The 18,214-nt window shown below is 43.0% G+C and overlaps 1 protein-coding gene across 1 annotated transcript in view; it reads left to right on the forward strand.

Moving 5' to 3' along the window:
- JAK2 (Janus kinase 2) overlaps positions 1-18,214 on the forward strand; it is an 89,285-nt gene that overhangs the window by 5,978 nt on the left and 65,093 nt on the right. The gene's annotated exons all lie outside the window — the stretch shown is intronic.

The following is an 18,214-nucleotide window of genomic DNA, read 5'->3' on the forward strand; positions in this document are numbered from 1 at the left end:
AGCCGATTTGGCATCTATATCAATATATACAGAACAAGCAACACAGTGTGCATTGCTTTATGTTTGCTGAATGTTATCTGCCATTTCACGGATCCAATTTGCTATGCATTTTACTACCAGGAATAATCACATCTTCTAATACCATATCCTTTTGTTAATGCTCCTTGCACACCATCAGGGTTAACTCTGCAGAGTTCAACTCTAGTGAATGCTCACTCTGATCACAAAACTCTGATTTCACTGATCACAAAACGTTTTATCCAGTGCTGATCCAAACCCTCCTTCCTGCCCCATCTCATAGCACCCATTTAAGATGCGTCGTGGGTAGCGCTGTGGGTTAAACCACTGAGCCTAGGGCTTGCCGATTGGAAGGTCGGCGGTTCGAATCCCCGTGATGGGGTGAGCTTCCATTGCTCGGTCCCAGCTCCTGCCAACCTAGCAGTTCAAAAACACGTCAAAGTGCAAGTAGATAAATAGGTACCGCTCCGGTGGGAAGGTAAACAGCATTTTTGTGCGCTGCTCTGGTTCGCCAGAAGCGGCTTAGTCATGCTGGCCCGGAAGCTGTACGCCGGCTCCTTCTGCCAATAAAGCGAGATGAGCGCCGCAACCCCAGAGTCGTCCGCGACTGGACCTAATGGTCAGGGGTCCCTTTAGCTTTACCTTACGACCAGTGTGTCAGATTTGTAAATCCATCCTGGTGCTCCCACCTTGTCTTCTTTGCACGCATGTATTGCAAACATTCAGAAAACATACCACAAGACTTGGAAGCGAATATGAACGCAGCAAGGAACAGCAGTGTATTTCGTTGTGAGTCACGAAGACCTGGATCATTTGTATCATTGCCACAGTTCACAGCTTCTGCTGCAATATCTTTTGGTAACTGTTTCCATGGCAGGGAGCACGTTATTCCAAAACATGGTTCAGACACTGCCCTCTTGACAAGCTTATTTGTATTTACTGTATCCTGCTTAGATGTTTTCGGCACAAGTTAGCAGCATGTAAACATTTTTATAAATGAAATGGAAATACTGGCATTGCAAGTTCTCACAGACAGCAATATTTGCCATTTCTTTTGCTGGCATCAAGCATTTAGGGTTTCTTCTTCTTTTGATAGAAAACAATGGATGCCACCATTTGCTACAGTAGGCAGCAATTAGGAAATGGGCATGCTCCACGCATCTGTCAAACAATTGCCTTCTGATGAGGTTCTTTGGGCTTTGGTATGTTCGCCTAGACAGGTGCTGTGGTTATTCTGCATGTGAAAGGACAAGTCCTGTGACCTGTGTCAAGCTTTTCTAGGTCTTTGAACACATATGCATGCACACGAAAACTCATACCAAGAACAAACTTAGTTGGTCTCTAAGGTGCTACTGGAATGAATTTTTTATTTTATTCTGTTTAACTGTTAGTGGAATATCCTGTTCATAGGTTTGCATATATCAGTGTTTTTCAACCTTTTTTGGGCAAAGGCACACTTGTTTCATGAAAAAAATCACGAGGCACACCACCATTAGAAAATGTTAAAAAAATTAACTCTGTGCCTATATTGACTATATATAAAGTAATTCTCTTGAATTTTTCAATTTTTCCCACGGCACACCAGGCAACATCTCGCGGCACACTAGTGTGCCGCGGAACAGTGGTTGAAAAACACTGGCATATATCCCCTGTCGCTGAGTACCATATTGGCCCAAGTATAAGCCACACCCCAAGAACAAACTCAGTTGGTCTCTAAGGTGCTACTGGAAATAATTTTCTATTTTGTTTCCACACCCCAATATAAGCCGCACCATTAAAATTCAAGGGGTGGGGGAGAGACAATACCCGAATATAAGCCGATCCCTTAAAATTCCACAGGCACTCACACCTGTTCCGTTTTACCGTATGTCTGTGTTTTAGCAGCGACATCGTAAAAAGCCAATTTTTGCAAGGTCGCGAATTTAAGCCATACTTTTCACAGTTAGAATTTGAAGCGGGGTGGGAAGTGCGGCTTATATTTGGGCCAATACGGTAATAGGCAAAAGGATGGGGGAGAACACTTCTTTTAATTAAAAAGTTCAAATATAAATTTATGCCTGTCTCACGACAGATGTGGATATTCAATCAGTGCAACTGAACCACTCCTGAATCTGGTACAAATTTTAGAAAATAAAGGAATCACATTAATCGGTGGTTTTCCGGTTCGGGGATAGGATCAGAATCTTATTCTGATGTGTGAATGTATCCTTGACTCGGTTGATGTTCCTATCCTCTAATTATCTGCTATAATTAGATTTACAGTGCCGTACAATGGCAATTTCAAAAACTTCCTATCTTAGTTGGGCATCTTTAGTGCTCAGTCATCAGTTGACAGCTGAAATAATTTGATTCTATACATTTTTAATAGATTCTGGGATGGGGGGCTTATTCAATCAGAGAGAGGAACTGATGTAAGTTAAATAGCTTCTGGGCTTCATGCCTGTGCCACACAAATTGCATTGTTAGAATACCCCAACTTTTTGGTAAGTGAATACCTAATTTCATGGCCGCCAATACCAGCTACCTTTGATGGGTGTAGTGTATTCACACATATTACTAACTTGCTGGTGATGGTTCTCTTTTGTGCAGTTAAGCAGCTGCACGTTGGGACAGTTATTTTCCAAGACAGTTGTTAAGGCAGTTTCTCTCTTGGTTATACAAATAAGTATTGATTAATTTTTGTTTACACTTTGTCACATTCGTTCACACTAAACAGCTGCATGAGTTTATAACCAGGCATCTCAGGTCAGCTGAAATACAGGTGAAACTCAAGAAATTAAAATATCATGAAAAAGTCCATTTATGTAAGCAATTGTTTTCATTAGCTACTGGAGTTTAATATATGAGATAGACTCATGACATTCAAAGCGTGATATGTCAAGCCTTTGTTTGTTATAATTGTGATGATTATGGCGTACAGCAGATGAAAACCCCAAAGTTGAAATTGTTAATTTGGGGTTCTCATCATCTGTACTCCATAACCATCACAATTATGACAAATAAAGGCTTGACATATCTTGCTTTGCATGTCATGAGTCTATCTCATGTATTAGTTTCACCTTTTAAGTTGAATTACTGAAAGAAATGAGCCTTTCCATGATATTCTAATTTTTCGAGTTTCACCTGTATGTTAAATATATTTTGCTGAAACAGAACATGCAAAACTGAAAGTATACAAGTTAATCATTAATCATTAGTCTGCTATCTTTTTGTGGGAAGCCATATTCACATAATAAGACAAATATAACTGATATTATTTAGTCTATGGATGCTATCACATAACTGTGTGTTTTCTCATTGCATATTTGCATGGGAAATGTCAAGTATCTGAAGAACTAAAATAACAAATGTTGACATTCTTTCATTCTCAAAACATTTCTTAAAGTTCTTCATGGTTAAATTTTATCTTCAGTTTTTATCCTAAAAGATAGCTATAATTGTATATTGGTTAGTGCTGAAAATAATTCAACTTCCAGGGAAACAGTGTCTGCATCTATGCCAACAATGTACAGGAGTGTGTGTGTGGGGGGGGGGGGGTCACTTTGTGGCACCTGAATTCCAAATTCTATCCCTAATCTTGGTAAAGTTCTACCAATCCACCCCTTTCTTCCTACCCAAGAGGAATAATGCAAATCATGAACTTCTAACTAATTGCTTAAATGTCCCTTGTTGTATTCTTTGGAAAGCTTTACCAATTATATAAATGCTAGAATTCTTTACCAATTATATAAATGCTAGAATCCAAGAAGGCTGGACCATCAAGAAGGCTGATCGCCGAAGAATTGATGCTTTTGAATTATGGTGCTGGAGGAGACTCTTGAGAGTCCCATGGACTGCAAGAAGATCAAACCTATCCATTCTCAAGGAAATCGGCCCTGAGTGCTCACTAGAAGGACAGATCCTGAAGTTGAGGCTACAGTACTTTGGCCACCTCATGAGAAGAGAAAAGACCCTGATGTTGGGAAAGATGGAGGGCACAAGGAGAAGGGGACGACAAAGGATGAGATGGTTGGACAGTATTCTCGAAGCTACTGGCATGAGTTTGGCCAGACTGCGGGAGGCAGTGGAGGATAGGCGTGCCTGGCGTGCTCTGGTCCATGGGGTCACGAAGAGTCGGACACGACTGAACGACTGAACAACAACAACAACAACAAGAATTCTGACACTGCATTGATAGAACATAGAGTTTTATGACTTTGCATTTCAGGTGATGTCTTCTCAATCAAACCATTGTATATTTATTGAACCTTTGTTCTCTCCACTAATGGGAGAAATTCTAATTTTTGTTGCTTTTCTACCAGTGCTTTCATCCCAAAGCATCTGCGATTCTCTGTTCAAAATCTACATGTACTCGGTGGATGAACTCAGGACTACTATGAGATATAAATTATAATTCCACCCATCTATGATTCTGTGAGTCATTGTGCTTACTAAGACGGCCTTGATCAAGTCACAGTTTTCCAGCCTTGGTTCTACATTTGTAAAATGGGGGAAATATCCACTTGCTTCGTATAGTTGTAATAGGAGTGGACTGTGCAACACTGCTTCACTGTAAAAGCATTTATGCAGTTGGCTGGCAATTACAACAACAAAAGGCATGGTTCTCGTAGGAACACCTGGCAATAAAGTGTGTTTGTGGCTTTGCATATTGCTGTGACCGTTTCTGTTGTTGATATATAATGCCACTGGTTATATATCAGCACTGGGCTGCCTGGGAATTTGTAGAAACCCCAAAATACTGTGATTTTTAGACAGTGTGATTTGGCAGTTTGGAACCCGCCACAACAAAAATGAGGTGGAGACACACCAAAGTTACTTCTCGGTCCACTATCTTGATTCAAAATAGTGCCAGATGACCAAGCATCAAAGAAGACTCACACAGAGACACAGACACAGACACAGACACAGACACACACCCTTTCTTTGCAAGAGACTTGTCTGCAAGAGCTACTCTGGAAAATTGCAATTGACATGGTGATAAACTTTTAGTGTGTCCAAACACTAGCTTTGGGCAGATTTAGGGGAGAGTGACGGGTTTGGTTGCACTGGGTGTGAAGCCTTGGGGGTGCTACGGGGGGCTGTAAATATGATTTAGGATGGAGCACAAGAGGGGTATGGGTGTTGCATACCAATGAAATTTTAGACCCCAGGGTCCTCCACTACTTTTGGTGGATTGGTGCCGTTTGACTAATGCACCAACATAGGCTCAGTCAGTCAGATCACTCTCCATCCCCTTAGCTGCAAGAATCCTTCATTATCCACTATGTATGAATTGTGATGTGTATCCTATTGCCTTTGAGTTGGGGACAATCAGGCGGAAACATAAATGCAAGTGAAGCATGGCATTCATTGACTGCATTTCATCTGAAATAAACCCTTGGACTCAGCTTATACGATGGATTAAATGGAAGACTATTGTGGATGGGTTGGGTATAAAAAAGGATCGTGAGAAAGGAGAAATAATAATGGAAACTAGCTTCAGAGAAAAAGTCACGGGTGACTAATGATATGAACCTAATGACCTGGAAATGGGTTTTGAATTATAAATTCCTTCCTCATTCTAACTGCAGACCCAAAGTCTACAGTAAAGTTTAAGTCTTAAAAACACTGTCAAAATGATTGAAACAGATTTAGTTTCTTTTATTTTTGAAAAACCCAGCTTTTTTAAAACCGGCACATGTTTGTTCTATCCTGCCTCTCAGTTGTTTTTAATTCTTTGGCTTGCTTGCTTTTGCATGTAAGGGTTGGTCTTCTGCCTTCTGAAACTGCCACAACTAATTTTGAGTCAGCCTGTGTATATTTTAATATAGCGTTATTCAGAGGAAACAGGGGAATATGCATGCTCAATTGCATGATTCATCACAAGAGAGACCTAGCCAGATGCCACCAACAGAATTCTTTTGAACAATGCCACTGCCTTAATGACAGATTTCTCATGTAGTCCAAATGACTTTCAAGAACATGAGGCAATATTTTCTTCTCGCCCCTTATGAAAGCAACCTTGTATAGTCATACAATGCACCAGAATGCTACTTGAAAGGAAGAGTCTTTCTGGTATGGAAATTGTATGAGTTGTAGCTTGGAAAAGTACCTCTCAAATGTCAAAAGTTGGGGGGTGTCCCTAATATTTCAAAAGACCCTGTATTAACATTGCAAAGTAACGGTACTTCATTCTTAATACATTTGTGTTCCAACTGAGTTTTCCTAGTACTGACTTAGAGGCAAGCTAAACTTCGTTCCCACCAAGGGAGATGCTGTTGGAAATAAGATAGCCGTACTTACACCTCTCCCTATCGTATCATCTCTAGGACAATGGTTCCAAAACACTCTCACACAGACACGGGCCACTTGAAAATTGTTGAGGGTCCTTGGTCGACCACTCATGATGTTTCTGCCTGGCAATGCATTGGGTTAAACGCTGCACGCTTTTAAAATTGCATTTTTATTTCTTATATATTGTATGTTACTATATTAATAATAATAATAATTTATTATTTATACCCCGCCCATCTGGCCGGGTCTCCCCAGTCACTCTGGGCGGCCTCCAACAAATACCAAGATACAATACAGAGTCACAAATTAAAAACTTCCCTAAAAGCCTGAAATTCATGGAATTCAAATGTAATGCCAAAAAAATGCAAGATAAGAAACAGAAGAAACGAAAAAAATGCAATTAAAATCAATACGGATATTTAATGCCACCGATATGTCACCTCAAATCTCCAACCACAAATCCACAGGTGCCCCATGGACCACCTGGTGCAGCTCCTAGAGACCATAGTTCGAGAACCCCTGTTCTAAGAGAATTTGCCATGTTACACACTGTGACCACCCTGAGTTTCCTTGCCACAGTCAGTGGTAGTCAATACCATGAAGCAAGGGCAGAAAACTCTTTAAGTGGAGGCAGGGAGAAGTCCAACTTGCTACAACCAGTTGGATAGAAAAGCTGTTCGCCACATGGCTCCAGGAACTGGGTTACAGGCACCAAAACAGAATGGTTAGTCGCCATTTCCCTCCTCCCAACGTGTCAGCGCTATTTATTTATTTCCCCCCCGAAACGCACATCAGTGACATGTTGTTAAAATCGCGTTTTTAATACTTCTTAATTGGTCGCCGCAAACATAAATGAAGCTCAGGCTCAGCAATAGTGGCTAACCATAAGCATTTATAAAGACTGGTCGGTGTGTGTGTGGACCATGTGTAGGCAAACTAAGGCCCGGGGGCCAAATCTGGTCCAATCGCCTTTTAATTCCGGCCCGCGGACGGCCCGGGAATCAGTGTGTTTTTACATGAGCAGAATGTGTCCTTTTATTTAAAATGCATCTCTGGGTTATTTGTGGGGCATAGGAATTCGTTCTTTCTCCCCCCCCCCAATAATAATAATAATAATAATAATAATAATGTGTGATATTTTAATGTATTTGATTTTTGTTGGAAGCCGCCCAGAGTGGCTGGGGAAATCCAGCCAGATGGGCGGGGTACAAATAATAAAGATTATTATTATTATTATTATTTAGTCCGCCCCCGCCCCCCCAAGGTCTGAGGGACAGTGGACCAGCCCCCTGATGAAAAAGTTTGCTGACCCCTGATTACTCTTAGTGGATTTTTACTTGGCTCGTTTCCTGTATCAAAGTCAACAGAGAAGCGGTGGCCTGGTACAATACTTGGTAACTTAAATTAGCAGGGGATTTTATTACCTTCTGGCACAATTAGCCACTTCCTCAGCCAGGGCTTTTGCCTTCTCAAGGAGTGTCCCCTGTGCTTTTCCTACGTTGCATATTCCTTCGGACAAGTCAAGTTATCTTGCTCTTTTTAAAGTCTTCAGCGATTAACAGTTTTGTGCTATTTGTGTATCTCCTTGTTCACAATGAAATGTACCTCCCTTAGCCCTGCTATGGCCTCTTGGATGCAATTCGGGCAGACACTGGGGAAATAATGTACACCCTACTTGAGCTTGCTTTACTTTTGCTGCAACAGTTCACTGCTGCAAGAGACAAGCTCCTTGTCAATTTGAAAAGCAGCTTATTTCTTAGACCAGGGGTCAGCAAACTTTTCCAGCAGGGGGCCGGTCCACTGTCCCTCAGACCTTACAGGGGGCCGGACTATGTACAGGTGAAACTCGAAAAATTAGAATATCGTGGAAAGGTTTATTTCTTTCAGTAATTCAACTTAAAAGGTGAAACTAATATATGAGATGGACTCATGACATGCAAAGCGAGATGTGTCAAGCCTTTATTTGTCATAATTGTGATGATTATGGCGTACAGCTGATGAGAACCCCAAATTAACAGTTTCAATTTTGGGGTTTTCATCAGCTGTATGCCATAATCATCACAATTACAACAAGTAATGGCTTGACATATCTCGCTTTGCATGTCATGAGTCTATCTCATATATTAAACTCCAGTAGCTAATGAAAACAATTGCTTACATAAATGGACTTTTCCATGATATTCTAATTTTTTTTTTTGCAATGAGACCTTGTGTCGTGTTGTGATTTATTGTTCTTGAGGATGAGCCTCCAAATGTAGCATTGATGGTTTAACAAATACCTTTCTGTGGTGGTGCTTTCTATGCAGAACTCATTTTCTTTGGCACTGTACTCTGTATTTATAAGATAAGAGCAATGCTTATCTTGGTGGGGAGGTGAAGAGTGTATGCATGTATATACAGTACTGTAATTGTATTGATGTGGTCATAGAAAGTTTGCAGTATCGCATTCTGACCACACGGCTCTCCATATTTCTTCATAAGGTCTTCCAGTGTTTAAATTTCTCAGATATTTCTCTTATTGAGAATAAGAAATATGTATGCTTGCAATGGGAATTGAATATATATATATATTTTATTTTGTGCAAATATTTTTGTATAATTTTTCAAGTGTTTATAATTCCCCCCCCCCCCCCCGCTTTTATAAAGCAAACATATTTTAAAAGGAAACTAATGAAATGAAGGAGAAAAATGCTCGAAATATATCACATTCGTAATTTGGTGTTGCATTACGTTATCATCTCGAATATTTTTGATCTGGTGGAGAATGTTACACTTGTTGTTGTTGTTGTTCAGTCGTTCAGTTGTGTCCGACTCTTCGTGACCCCATGGACTAGAACACGCCAGGCACCCCTATCCTCCACTGCCTCCCACAGTTTGGCCAAACTCATGCTTGTTGCTTCGAGAACACTGTCCAACCATCTCATCCTCTGTCGTCCCCTTCTCCTTCCCAACATCAGGGTCTTTTCCAGGGAGTCTTCTCTTCTCGTGAGGTGGCCAAAGTATTGGAGCCTCAACTTCAGGATCTGCCCTTCCAGTGAGCACTCAGGGCTGATTTCTTTAAGGATGGATATGTTTGATCTTTTTGCAGTCCATGGGAATCTCAAGAGTCTCCTCCAGCACCATTACACTAGTATGAGTCTCCTCCAGCACCATTACACTAGTATTCGATTACACCATTACACTAGTATTCGATAAACATTAGAAAGTGTTAGAAATGAATCGAGCTCTTTGATACTGTACTTAAACTCGTAATGTCTTATCAGGCCTAGTTATTACATACTCTCATTAGACCAAGCCTGTATAGTGGATTGGATTCTTTCACTTACTGAACAGGGCTTCTCTGCACCCGTCTTTCCACTACAGTGGTACCTCGGGTTATGTACTTAATTGGTTCTAGGTTGCCGTTCGTAACCCGAAAATCGTGCTTTGCGTATGTGTGGATCGCGCGTGCCGAAAAACACTTCCGGGTTACGGGAGTACGTAACCCGAAAATACGTAACCCGAAGCGGACGTAACCTGAGGTACGACTGTACCGCTGTCTGAGCTCACTAAAAAGCTGTGGGAAGCGGTATAGGAGGCTGCAGCAGGGAAATAAGGCTGTTGAAAAGCAGGGAAATAAGGTTGTTGACAAAGCAAAGCACCTTCAGTGCAAGAGCAGCTTCGAATCTACCCTAATAAATGCACCGTAGCCTTTCCATTGCACAAGCAGGAAACTCTCTTGTAAGACACTGCAGAATTGACTTCCACGATTACCATTAAAGTGCCTTTAATGGCGTGTAGTTTTTATCATAAAATAGCAGAAGGATGCTGAGATAAGGAACTGAAAGTTACTGTTTTTGTTTTACGGACTGAAATGCAAAGCAAAAAAAGGAACTGTGGAAGTGCTGCCATTTTATCATTCCAGCGATTTAGTTTATTTCCCTGCATCTGCATACTGGATTTTTATTTTATTTTTATTTTTTAAGATGTTGGCTTTCTGCTCGCCTTGAGGTTGTTTTAAGCCGCAGGGGTCAGCAAACTTTTTCAGCAGGGTTCTGGTCCACTGTCCCTCAGACCTTGTGGGGGAGCTGGACTATATTTTGAAAAAGAAAGAAAGAAAGAAAGAAAGAAAGAGAAAGAAAGAAAGAAAGAATTCCTATGCCCCACAAATAACCCAGAGATGCATTTTAAATATAAGCCCACATTCTACTCATGTAAAAACACACTGATTCTCGGACCGTCTGTGGGCTGGATTTAGAAGGCGATTGGGCTGGATCCGGCCCCCGGTCCTTAGTTTGCCTTAGTTTTAAGGCATAGCCACTTTGCCAAAGGGGGGTGGGTGGGAGAGAATCCTAATTCCATTTCTTAATTGTTTGCAGAGACTTAGCTAGTATACTTAGGATAGTTGCATAGTGAGCTGTAACTGATTATATTGGGTCAAGGCAGCTTATTTTGGTGTGTGTTTGCCTGGCTGACATGGTTGCGATAAAATTGAAAAATGTACATTTTTACTGCCAGTGGGAAGCAACAAGAACTTCTGTTTCTATTGCACCAAGGCTGCTGGTAATCGTGTTGGGAAACTTGATAACAAGGCTATCTGTCCGCATCGTTTATGTACTTGGATAAAACATATATTATTAGTGCCTCAGAGAATCGCACTCTTGCTGTGGGCAAAGGAAATAGGCTGCCTCTATAAAAGGCTGACTAATTCAGTTCAGAGTTGAAGCTGGCTGTTTAGAGTTCAAATTGGATTGTCAAGAGGAGCAGTGTTGAAAGTGTTCCAGGCAACACTGATATATCTCACAGGCTTATTGGTGGTTCATGAAGGAGACAAAGTTAGTGTTGAAAAATATTGCTTAGAGGAAGAAACTACAGAAGACCACTCTTTCAGACAGTGTTGACTGTATTATTATATTCAGTGGTACCTTGATTTAAGAACTTAATCCGTTCCTGAAGTCCGTTCTTAAACCAAAACCGTTCTCTAAACCGAGGCGCGCTTTCCCTAATGAGGCCTCCCACCACCGGTGCCCTTCCACTGGTCGGATTCTGTTCTTAGATTGAGGTAAAGTTCTCAAACCATGACATTATTTCCGGTTTTGCGGAGTTTGTAAACCAAATAGTACATAAACAGGGCTGTTCTTAAACCAAGGTACCTCTCTCTCTCTCTCTGTGTGTGTGTGTTTGTGTGTTTGTTTGCAAGTCTGACAAGTGGAAATCTGAAAAGGCCTGAGGTTTGTCGTAAAGGTAAAGGGATCCCTGGCCGTTAGGTCCAGTCATGTCCGACTCTGGGGTTGCAGTGCTCATTTCGCTTTACTGGCCAAGGGAGCTGGCATACAGCTTCCGGGTCATGTGGCCAGCATGACTAAGCCGCTTCTGGCGAACCAGAGCAGCGCACGGAAACGCCGTTTACCTTCCTGCCGGAGCGGTACCTATTTATTTACTTGCACTTTGACGTGCTTTCGAACTGCTAGGTTGACAGGAGCAGGGACCGAGAAATGGAAGCTCACCCCGTTGTGGGGATTCAAACCACCGACCTTCTGAGTGGCAAGCCCTAGGCTCAGTGATTTAGACCACAGCGCCACCCGCGTCCTGCCTGTACCCACTTACCGGAGGGTAAATCTGTTAGAATGTGGTGGGGCTTACTTCCGAGTAGGCATGCATGGGATTGGGCAGTTGACTCCGTTGTGGGGATTCGAACCGCCGACCTTCTGATCGGCAAGCCCTAGGTTCTGGTTTAGACCACAGTGCCACCCACGTCCCTTTTGAGGTTGTCGTAGGCTACAACATAACCTGGGAACCAGAGCTATAAACTGGAGCATAATTCTTTTGTGATCTGATTGGTTTTGCAGTGAAATTGATTCAGTGGTGGCTTTTAAGAAATGCTGGAGCTATATTGATATCTACAATGACATGTGCAACTTAAAACAATTAACCACATTGTAAATAGTATACAGTGAGGGAAATCCCACTATGACCTATTAATAGTTAAGCCATGCTGTTTGCCGTTGGAGTTTCTATGTAATATGTAACAGGCTAACCCTCGTGGCAGGGATAAGGTTGTGTGTTTGTACCGCCAGAAATTGCATTTGATCAGCCATTCGACAAACTGGGGCACTAACGCCTGTAAGGTATGCATTATTGTGAAGTTGTTTGCTGTTAATATTTCATAAATTTATTTGTTACAAATATAAGCTGATTCACATACCGGTTGAATCCTGTAGGGTGGGGGGAAACTGATTTGTTGAAAATAACTTATTTGTATGTTTAAAGGCTAAACAACTCAGCCATTCAGAGCAGAGCAAGATTTAATGCTCTGCAACTTTAGCTGTCTTGCAGCTTTATTGTTTGCAAAAAAAAGAAAAGCACCTTTTGCATTAAGATTTAAAATTCGAGGTTTTCATGCCGTGTAAAAGAATGGACTAAAATGGACTCACTTTTTATTGGGTTGTTGCTGTGGAGTGCTCTAGCTCCACATCGCTTCTATATGTGGGAACATCTGCCCACTTCATTTTTGTGAAGCCTCTTTGATCTTCCCTTTCGTTCCTGTTAAGAGCTTGACGGCTTTTTTCTTCCTAACACATGCGGTGGTATTCCTGCTGTCATTCAGAAACTTGTGCATTGAACAAATCCATGGATCTTATCAGACACTTGCTGCTGAATAATGCACATTTGCTTGCTAGAAACTTGATTCTGAGTGACAACTTCGAGCTATTAATCATTTTAAAAGAAAACAGATACGGTTCTATGTTTTAAATTAAACACGGTTATTTTCATGACATGGGTAAGGTATTTCTTTCCCAAGTCCTAACCTGAAGGATGTTTAAATTACTGTGACATATCAAGAGGCATAATCCTCTATGTGTGTGCATGAAGCAATTTATATCAGAATATGAACACTATATAATCATAGTTAACATGATGACAGGGGGGAGAGTTGTAACGTGGTTATAAATTGACACATGTTAAGTACTATATAAACGTGGTTTCAGTGGCTAGGATCCTGACTAATTGTCCACAAATGGAAGAGCTACTTTGATCCAATGGACGACCCTAACAGTAGAAGAGGAGAGGCATCTTCTAATGAAGATGTTGGTGCAGAAAGGGCTTCAGAGGGAAGGGAGAATCAGTGAAAATTGTCACCCCAGCCACCTCTTATGAGTGAAACTCTTGCCAGCAGAAGCCTACTTAGGGTACATGAGGGACGCGGGTGGCACTGTGGTCTAAACCACTGAGCCTCTTGGGCTTCCCGATCAGAAGGTCAGTGGTTCAAATCCCCGCGACAGGGCGAGCTCCCGTTGCTCTTTCCCAGCTCCTGCCAACCTAGCAGTTCGAAAGCACGCCAGTGCAAGTAGATAAATAGGTACCACTGCACCAGGAAGGTAAACTGCATTTCCGTGCGCTCTGGTTTCTGTCATGGTGTCCTGTTGTGCCAGAAGCGGTTTAGACCTGCTGGCCACATGACCAGGAAAGCTGTCTGTGGACAAACGCCAACTTCCTCGGCCTGAAAGCGAGATGAGCGCCACAACCCCAAAGTCGTCTTTGACTGAACTTAACCGTCCAGGGTTCTTTTACCTTTTACTTAGGGTACAGTACATTCTGTTTGCCTTAGGTTCACATGTTTTTAATCTTAAACCTACTGATTATTCTCCTGCCAACCTAGCAGTTCGAAAGCACGTCAAAGTGCAAGTAGATAATAGGTACCGCTCCGGCGGGAAGGTAAATGGCATGACCTGGAAGCTGTACTCTGGCGGGAAGGTAAATGGCATGACCTGGAAGCTGTACGCCGGCTCCCTCGGCCAATAAAGCAAGATGTGCGCGTCAACCCCAGAGTCGTCTGCGACTGGTTCTAACGGTCAGGGGTCCCTTTATCCTTTACCTTTACTGATTTTTTTTTTTTTAATTAACAACTTGGGCACATGGATATTATTAATTTTTTTGCACTGCTCTTTGCATCTCTTGATAGGTGCACATCCTCCTCCCTGTGCTTTGCATAGCTAACCTTCATCATGTCATTCCCTTCCATCAGATGCATTCTGTTGCAGGCTATACCATTCTGATACAGTACCGTAGCTAAAGGTGCAGTTATAGGCTTAGTTTGAAATAGCACTTTCCACTGTTTTCATTGGAATTCACGTCTTTTGACTGGGTTCGCTGGAATCCCTATGTTCAGTATTTAATTTACCATATTAAAAAGTAATCAGGAAAGCAATATATCTGCAGTGGCCTCTTCATGCATGCAAGGCAGTTAAGAGTTGAAGGATACATATGTGAGCTCTCCCTTCCTTTCAACTCAGTGGTTATAAGGTTGACAGATTAGGTTAAGAGTTCATGTTCTTCATTACCACTTGCCTTGCACAAATACTCTTTTTCTCTCCCTGTTTTAACTGGGGGGGAATGCTCTTTCTTAAGTTGCTTCACCCTGGTTCGGTAGGTGTGGTTTCTTTTTCAGAATTGCACTGTGCAATCTAAAGCCACAAATTCAAGTGCAGATCAGCTTGCCTGGACGGCAGTTTTCGAAATTAGCCAGTCACACCTTTCACCTGGCTATCAGCCACTTGCGACCAAGTGAAGATACCTAGGTGCCAGGAGGGCACCTAACATCTCCACCATCTGGAGGTTCATGCCTGGGGATCATTGGACCTTGACTGTTTGCACACACTAATACCACATCCTGTAGAATTCTGTCAGTTAGATTTTATCTGCACAATCCGAATGAATTTCAGGAACCAAAAATGCTTTTTTTTCTGAGCAGGAGCAGTGAATGACATTATAATTAATCGCTGTAGCTTGTCTTCACTTACTCCACCCTACTGCCCTGCTCACAGTTGGGGGGGGGGAATTCACATTATGAATGGTCCACGTCACCACTAAGAAAAAGAGGTCGGAATAGGCCAGTATATATGTGGACTGTCCCTGCTTCAAGTGACTTTTCTTCTTGAAGTTCTCAAAGCTCTTAACCTAGCTCAAGGTTGTCCTCTGAACTAGCAGGATGTTTAACTCATAATCAGTCACAGTCAGTCCATCATTTGGAAAATAAGACTTTAGAGCCGTCTTGCCCCAAAATAGCAACTAGACGTTCCGTTTCCTTGGTTTAAGGAGCCATTTGGCGCCTAGCTTACATATCTGAATTTCTATCAGTGCTGGACAAGGAATGAGTGGCTTTTCCCTACACCAGAGATTTTCAACCTTTTGGGTCCACAGCTCCCTTGATCAACCATATTCTTTCTGCGACAACCCTGTGGGGCTCAGGAGCCCAGTTGTGTCACCCTTTGCCTGCAGAGCGGGCAGCCTCTCACCCTTTTTCAAACACCCACCCCTTGTGGAGTCTTCCCTCAGCCTCCTTTCCTCTCCCTCTCCTTGGGAGTCCTCTGGGCAGCTGCAGGGGCCACCCCATGTCTCTGAACTGCCTCCCCCTGCGCCAAAGAGAGGTGCCTCCTCCCACTGTCCACAGGGAAAGCACCCCTTGGCCAGCCCCAGAGCCACCATTCGCCTGTGGAGCAGAAGAGGGAGGGAAGGATAGAGGAGTGGAGGCCAATGTTGCCTGCGGCACCCTTGACCATCATTCAAGGCACCCCAGGGTGCCACTGCACACCGGTTGAAAACCACTGACCTGCATGATTATATATGATGCTGATACGGATATATATTTATTGGGGCTGTTTTCTGAGTTTGATGTATCTAATAGGTGTTTTTCAGAGGCCAAGCCTTAGTATGTTAGGAGAGGGTGGAGGAACATGAGACATATTCTGTGCTTGAGAATAAGCAAGGATATGTTAAGCCTATTCTCTTGCAAAACTCCTTTCTATAAAATGTGCTGTGCTATTGATTAGTACAAGTAGTAAATCCAAATGAGCAGCTGTGGCCAATTTGTTTGTTTTCAGTGTCTTAAGAAATCACATTTCGTTGATTGCTCTTTCATGCGAAGTAAGACGCTGCATTTGTATTACTCCAGAGTTCACAGTTGAGTAGCAGCTTTGTGAACGCCGGTCAGGAAGTCACAAAATTGTGGCAAGGTTACAAGTTCTCCAGAGTTCTTCACCAGGAGAAGTGTTAACGCAAAGTAGTTGAATGTGGGAAAATAAAATTTAAAAAGCCAAAAGGTAGAAAAAAAATTAGATTGGAAGTTGTAACCGTGCAGTCTGTTTATAGATTGAGCTTGGAAAGAAGATTGCCAGCGAAGTCCTTTCTAGGTGCAGAGTTATCGGGTTACACACTTAGGATTCTGGGATGAAAAAGCAGTGGCTAGCTCTCACATTTTTAGAAAAGAAAAGAACGCCTGGCTTGTAACGGGGAGTCCGTGAAACTCAAAGAAGCAATCTTCTAAGTGTTTCAGATACCGGTAGATTTTTTAAAACTTTCCTAAGGGTTGCATCCGTCAATGACCTTTGACAGAACAAAGGAACGCATGATTTTGCACCAGGGAGTTGAACGGGGAGGGCTGGGATCAGCAAGTGCTTATTGAATGTCCTCCAACTGCCTGGTGTGTAATTAGAAGGGTACAGAACGGTTCTGCTTTAATCCTGGCATCCAATGAGCACACAAGGTGGCAGCTGGTGCGACGGACGTATCTCTCGCCTAACAAAGTTATAGTGGTCCACATGCGTTGAAGTCGTGATGCCCCCTGAAGACGATTAATCTGAGCAGAAGCAAGTATTGTTTGCATGTCAGGGATTTGCTAGATGAGGAATGGAAGGGCGCTACAGCTGGGGAAACTCCTGCCCGCCCAAGGGAAGCCTCAGAGGCAGAGTTAGAAGCTTGGGTATATAAGCTAGGTGCCAGCTGGCACCTTAAATCTAGGTTGCAATGGAATGTCTGTTCCCCAGGGGTTTGGACTACCTGACGCTCGGGATCTCTTCCAACGCTACAATTCTGTGATCTCAACTACATTGCTTGACTTGTTGGCTTGCTCTTAAAACAATTCACTTGTCCCGGTATGCAAGAAGGTAGAAACCGCACAGTGGAAACGGGTGGCGCTGTGGGTTAAACCACAGAGCCTAGGGCTTGCCGATCAGAAGGTTGGCGGTTCGAATCCCCACGATGGGGTGAGCTCCCGTTGCTCAGTCCCAGCTCCTGCCCACCTAGCAGTTGGAAAGCACGTCAAAAGTGCAAGTAGATAAATAGGTACCACTCCAGCGGGAAGGTAAACGGCTTTTCCGTGCGCTGCTCTGGTTCGCCAGAAGCGGCTTTGTCATGCTGGCCACATGACCCGGAAGCTGTACGCCAGCTCCCTCGGCCAGTCACGTGAGATGAGCGCCATAACCCCAGAGTCGGGACACGACTGGACCTAATGGTCAGGGGTCCCTTTACCTTTAAGGCAGAGGTTTATAAACTGCAGTTGCTAACCTGGCACCCAGAAATCCCCGTGTAGTCACAGCTGAACCCGGCGCCAGTAGCAAAATGCGCCTGGCACCTGGCTAATTTCGAACATTGCTCAGAGGAGGAAGGATCCGAGCCGGAACAATGGTGGTGGGATGCAGAAGACGGGTCAGAGGGAGAAAGGTGAAGGCAGAGGAGTTGTAGGCTGAGCAAGCAATAGGTTTGACTGAGAGTGAAACGGCTGAGCCGTAGATCCCCAGCAGCCTGCCAGTTCCACTGTTTTCCTCAGGAGGAAATGAGAAGCTCAGATCCCCAGTCCTGGCAGCTGCTTCATTGGGCTCCTGTGGAGTTCTCTGTTTGCATTTTGTCTCTTTGAATAAAGAGTAAATTTTACTGCTTGTCTCCGGGTCTCTGTGCTGACCTGTGGCTGAACCTGCCCTGACATTGCACTTTTTATTTGAATTTTTGTGTAACCCATATAATGCAATCTAAAAGGCATTTTAAAATAGAATTATAAGTGGAATGGTAGAAATTCCCTCTCCCTCCCCTATCCAATATTCGGATGACAAAGGTTGTTGATTCCAGGGGTGATCTTGTGCAAGGCGCCTGATTTTTGTTGATCCTTCGT

The sequence above is a fragment of the Lacerta agilis genome, chromosome 16, assembly GCF_009819535.1.
Source record: "Lacerta agilis isolate rLacAgi1 chromosome 16, rLacAgi1.pri, whole genome shotgun sequence".
NCBI classification, from domain to species: Eukaryota; Metazoa; Chordata; class Lepidosauria; order Squamata; family Lacertidae; genus Lacerta; species Lacerta agilis.